This window comes from Parambassis ranga, chromosome 21 (assembly GCF_900634625.1).
Source record: "Parambassis ranga chromosome 21, fParRan2.1, whole genome shotgun sequence".
Taxonomy (NCBI): domain Eukaryota; kingdom Metazoa; phylum Chordata; class Actinopteri; family Ambassidae; genus Parambassis; species Parambassis ranga.
The window spans coordinates 1,937,045-1,943,393 of record NC_041041.1 but is presented as its reverse complement, the minus strand read 5'-3'; positions in this window follow the sequence as shown (position 1 = coordinate 1,943,393).

Below are 6,349 nucleotides of genomic sequence, written 5' to 3'. Positions count from 1 at the left end.
TAGGAAGGGAATCCACTTCCAGATGTCCCTTTTTTTTCCAACAAGATGTTTTTCAAAATGTCATGAAAGCGGGTGTAACAGAGAACGAGTAGGTGAACAGAGAGGAGACGTGATTAACGTGGTTTGCCCAAATGAAGTATTCTTGGTTAGCAGACGTACTAAAGGGAACGACTGCATGCACAAATATGGGGCCAACTTTAATATTAGTGCTTAATAACAAGACATATTTCTGTTGGACCAAAGAAAACAGGGTGGTGAAGTATTTTAAGTATTAGCTTGATCTATGGTCTCTTCATAAAATGGTGAAACAGAGGAAAATTATGCACATAAGAAATGAAGCATGCAACCCGGTGTTTGCTCCACTGTGAGCACACTGACCTACTCCGTCCTGTACAGGACTGCCCTCTGACAGCTGCCCAGTATTTCATCATGTGACTTTAAAATGTGTGACGCTGGATTTTTACTTAAAAAGAAGGCTCAGATGAATGGTTTTCAGCGTGCTGAGTCCTGCAGATGATTTTAGCATAAAGTGCATCTGCTTGGGGATTTTAGTCATAAATGTGTTACGTAAGCTATTACTGCTTCAACTGTTGTCAGGGATGCACCTTAGATTTGTGTGTGACAGGTCAGCGTCCTATGGACGGCTGAAATCATGGAGAATGAAGTAAATATTGTAATATATGATGGGTCAATGGTTACTTCAAGTTGTTTGTTCTTTTTTTCCTGCATATTTTTTCTCTTATTCACACAGCGCAGCCATTTTTTCCTGCCTCAGCTTTGGCCTTGTTACAGGAATAGTTCATCGTTTTGGAACATAGACAGCAGCTGTCGGAGTTTTTTTTGTTTTAAGTCGTCTATCCGTACATTTGTTTGTGCGCATGTTCTGTTCTTGTGAAAATATTTTGTATGTTTTGTATGTTCTTTTTGGCTCAGTGGGAGCAAGGCAAGAGGAAAATATTGAGTTAGGATGCAGCTGTAACATTTGATATTTCTTTGTGGGTTAACAGGTAATGTGGGCACACATTAAATCAATAACATTAAAATACTTTTAAATAATTTCTGTTAAAAGAAAGAAGACATGTATGGAAGTCGTTCGTTGACAGAACTTCGGGGAGTGGAATAACAGCAGTAGCAGAGCAGAAAGTGTGTAAAAAAAAAAAGTGGGACTTTTATGAAGCCGACATCTGTGTGTTTTTGTAATGCTGCACGAGAGCCAGATTCTAACTTTTAAGGCTGTGGATTTGTCTCATATCCTATCTGCTGTCGGCTCTAAGCTGCAGGCCTCATCCTCCCATGTAATGTGGTTATTTATCTTTCAGATGGAGTATCCATTCCGACAGGCGCACTCACATACATATAGCATGAGCCCGCTCACACAGACACACACACACAAAGGCACACAAAATGAGAACCACATTGAGCTTTCTGGTCGCTCTCTGAGACAAACTTAGAGAGGATGAATTATATTTCTCTCTTTTCTCTTTCCTCTAGTCTCCCTAAATCCTTCTGCTTCATCATCCACATCACTGCTGTGATTGCCACATGGCAGTTGGCAGTAACACTAGGCTGTCCATCAAACCCATCATAATATGGTTGTGGGTCTCATTTTCACATAGGAATGACTAGTTCTGGCTTGTGGTGTAAATGTGAACATTTTGAACATACCGATCAGAAATCGTCTGTTCTGTAGGTTTTTTTTTTTTTTTAGAAATCGTCAGCAGATGTGGAAAGATGCACATGTGTGTCTCACCTGTTCTGTGTGTGTGTGTGTGTGTGGGGGGGGGGTATGTGAAGATTGTATAGTTGTTGAGCAACAAGCACAACAACTGTTACAGTAATCATCAGTGAAGTCATGCTCGGGGTGGATCCAGGTACTGTTCAGATTTTGCAATTTATCACTTATTGTTATCAGCAACATGACATGTTAGTTATATAAACACTGAGAATGAAGTGTGGGTGCATGCGGAATGAGACTCTGACCTTTGAGAAACTGTGTGAATATTTGGAAAATGATTCCATACATCATATTTTCCACTTTGCTACATAATGCAGAACCCGTTTATCTGGCAGGAAAACCAGACGTACTGCACTACCACATATCCTGACAGGCACTTAATAAATTTACAAAAAGAAATGAAGCAAGGTTGGAGAAGTCCAGTAAATGCATCACTGTATAGAGGTTATATTCGAGGAACATGGTGAAACAGTGATGACAGAGAAGTCTGATTTCTGTGGCATGAAGCATGAGAAGTATGAGTGTATGTGTGTCTGCAACATTTTCATCCTTGAACCGCGCTGACCTGGTATGGAAGTCTGTAACTTAATAAGCCATTTAGTTCATGGCATCGGTGGGCTGGAAAAAGTGAGTGGAAAAAAAAATCTAAATTCTTGTCTTTTTCCATACTCAAAATCACATCCAGTCCAAGTGAGGAGGCTTGCACACACTCGACTGAGCTGTGAAGGACCTTCTGCTTCTTGGCCACAGCTGCAAACATTTTCCAATCGCCTGCACCTACTGGAAGCAAGGAGGGTGCAAAAAGTCTTGATCTTAAAAATTTTAACATGTCACTTTCATAATGGGACACGTTCTTTGAGTGGTTTTCCACCTGAGCAAAGGTGATCCCTCTTCTGGGAGTGCAGCCTGTGGACGAGAGAGTGAAAATCATATAATTTCCTTCAGTATCATCAACACTATGGAAACTGACAAACACAAGAACTCGTGTGTGAGTTTGTATGACGACTCCGTTTTTGGTACCCATCCCTGATACAGTTTTCCGGCTGCGTGGCGCGCGATGGCAAGTCTGGATGATGATGTGTTGAAAAGCTGTAAAATGAAGAAGAGGAATGACAAATCTGTGATTACAAAAGCAGAAAGAGGACAATGTGTGTGACCTATTCTCTACCCTTCTACGCATCCTTCACAAACCCAGAGGGAAGAAACAAGAGATGTAAAGGATCACAGCTGGAGAAGGAGAGTAGAAGTCACCAGGATGGTGCGCTGGTTAATGACAGCCTGTGTGTGTGTTCGAATCTCGTTTTCATTTCTCACTTTGCTCTCACACAGAAGAAGAATTAAGGAAGGGTGCCGAAGGTTAAATCAGCGAAGACCTCAACTGCTTTTGAAAGGCATTTGGAAAATATCAAGAAAAAACTGACACTGAGAAGCAGGATACACACACGAGAGGCAGGTAGTTTGAGCTGCACTGACACCATGTTCCCTCCATGTGGCACCAGGCACTGTCCAGGACTGGTCCCTGCAGAGGATAGCTTATCCAGAAAATCAATATGGACTTCAGTAGATACTGATAAAAAGGCTTGTGTTAACAAATTGCTTCTTTTAAATGTTTTGTAATTGAGGAAAAATGGACAATATCTTCAGCCTTGAAGTAAAGCAGTCAGGAGTATGTAATCATCGTCTCACCGCTGCTTCACCTCGCACCTTTTTGACTTGAAGTATCTTGTCTCTGTTCATTTATGTAACTTTCTGAAACCGACACCTTGGTTACGACGCCTTTACACCGTTCTGGGCCAGATGTGTAAAGATGAATTTGAAGATGAGACAGGAGTTGAGGCTTAAAATTCTCTGCCCAGCTCTCCTTTGTCATGGTACTGCTCTTAAATAAGCAACTGTGTGTAACAGTAATGACACTAGAGATGGTCGGCTTTTCACTCTGGTTTCCATTATAAAAGAAAAAGTTGAATTCCTGCACATTGTTGCCACTGAGTTTATTAAGGATATAATGTTTCGGTCGTAGCCCTTTATCGTCCTTTTTTTTGTTAAGAGAGGAGTCGCACTGTTCAGACAAAATGATGGATTGTCTGGCTTTAGACTAAGAGGCAGAAGCTTGAAAGATTAAATACACAAATGTTCAAACTACACATGCATCAAAGAACAGCCTCTCCAAATCTGTTAACGATTGATGTTGGTTTCCAGATTTGACAAAGCAATAAAATCCTGTTCACTATAAGAAAATTAAACGTGGCAGATAAAATGGATCCTAAACATAAGGAGAGAAGAAGAAAGTTGAAATTTAGATGAAGCCACATAAAGATCCAATCCAAAGGCCCTTTGAGGTGTCAGGTCTGATAACAGAATGTGTGAATAACTGTTTCCAGGACCTTACTGGATACAACTGATTTTAATCCACTCATGGTTTGGAGGTGATGGAAGCTCTCCTTCACAGTGTCGCTGACTGGTTGTGAACTGAGTGATGAGTCAAAAAACCACCTTGATTTTCATTGGTTGGTGTGCCAGACAATGGTGTTTTTTAGATGCTTATGTACCAAATTTTGGTTTGTGTTTTCATTTAAATGGAAAAACATGATTGCCTTGATTGTGACAGAGTTTACAGGATGTCATGGTCAGTGGTGTCGAATTGCTGCACTGAGATCTCCTTTTTCTTGTACTTTTGGCTGTTCCAGTGAGGGTTTGCCACAGCAAATCATCCGTTTCCACCTATCTCTATCCTCTGTATCCTCATCTCTCACACCAGCTAACTTCATGTCCTCTTTTAGCACATCTATATATCTTCTCTTTGGCCTTCCTCTTGACCTCTTGCCTGCAATGAGATAAAACAAAACAATGAATGAGAAACATCTACAGTAACAATGGTGACAAGAGGACCTTGGCTGTGTTCGAAATCACTCACTCCCTACTCTCTACTCCCCATGTGGGAAGTACAGTGTAGGGCAACATACAGTGAACTCATTGTGAAAGCATTTTTGGACATTTCGGACACTACATCTGTCATTTTCTGTTGCCGTTAATTTACGTCATTGCTGTCGCAAATTAAACGAGCCGATCTCTGCCAGATGAACTACGTTGTTAGCAGTTATAATTTGTGCTGTTATAGCTCAATAAAGGTTTTATGGCAAAACATGAATAAAACAAACACAGCCGGTCATGCTACATTCTTTAAACCATCATTATATTTGTAAGACAGGTGACGTAACGTCCGTTCCCAGTCTTCTTGCCGGTCTGCGCAATGCATGATGGTGCATATTGCTAATTGTAGGGACCATCAGATGGACACTACTTTTCATGATGCATTGAACTAAATATGGTTATCGTTATCTGCCATGTTTCCCTTACATATTTTTGATCTTTTAGACAAACAGATCCATGTATTAAAGCAGGTTAAGTTAGTATGGTCACACCCCGAACTTTTTTTTCATTGCTTTCACAGTCTGCAGCCAATGATTCATCTGTATTGAATATGGTTTCTGGCATGACGAAGGCCGGAGTTCCACTGCAGCAATCTGTTCAGGGACTTCCTCGGCAGACACACCTCCTCTGGCGAACAGCATCATTTCCTGTCTCGTGTGATGACATGTGCGATTCTGTCAACGAGGTGGAGATGCACACATAGATGCACGTGCAAGCAGGCATGTGTGAGCCTTGCACAAACACACACACACTTCTTGTCCTTGAGCTCCAGTTCTGGCTGAGAGTCTTGGCTGACCTTAGTCAGGAAACACACACACACACAAATAAATAGAAAAACTGAACTTGCGTGCTGTATAAAGTGATATGTATTATGAGTTAAACTTCAAAGAAAGCTCATCATGCAATACTGTCATCATTTGTGATGCTCCAGAAAGTCATGTCTGAATCTGTGACACGTGGTTTATAAAAGGAACTTCATGCTATCGGCTGGTCTGTGCTGCATGTGTTGTAGTCTGGCAGAGAATATATTTATAGATAGGATGATGAGAGACATTGTTTCCATGGAATATGAAGGCAGCCTTACTCTGTACACTCATAACTTTTTGGATAAACACTACTTTTATGATGCGTCCAATAACCCTTCAAACTGTACAGACCCGTTGTGTGTTACTGTGTTTAAGTGATGTTGTGAGGACTAACGCTGAAGCTATGTGCTGCTGTTCTGTAACCAAAAACTTTAGTTTATCAGGGTTTAGACTTGGATGCAGTCGAGATTGGGTTCTGGCTGAGGTTTTTGATGGAAATTATGTTGTTGGTGCTGTCTTCACATGCAAGATGTGATTGTCTAAGATGGAAGTTGGTTGTAGTGCCTTGTCATGGTCATTTTTGGCCTGTCACACCTGAAGTGGTGCAGCTAAAGGTTTCCAGTAGCTGCTGATCAGTCGTCCACAGCAGCTTGGAGGAGTCTGAGTCCATTCCTCAGTACAGAGCAGCTTCAGTTCTGACATGTTGCTGGGTTTCCTCACATCAACTGCTTGTTTCAGGCCCTTCCACAACATCTCAGGTGGATGAAGGTCAGGTCTTTGACTTCAGAACATGAACTCTGTTCTTCTGGAACCGTTCTTTAGTAGAACCACTTGTGTGTTTGGGCTCGTTGTCTTGCTGCTCTTTCTCTTCAGATCC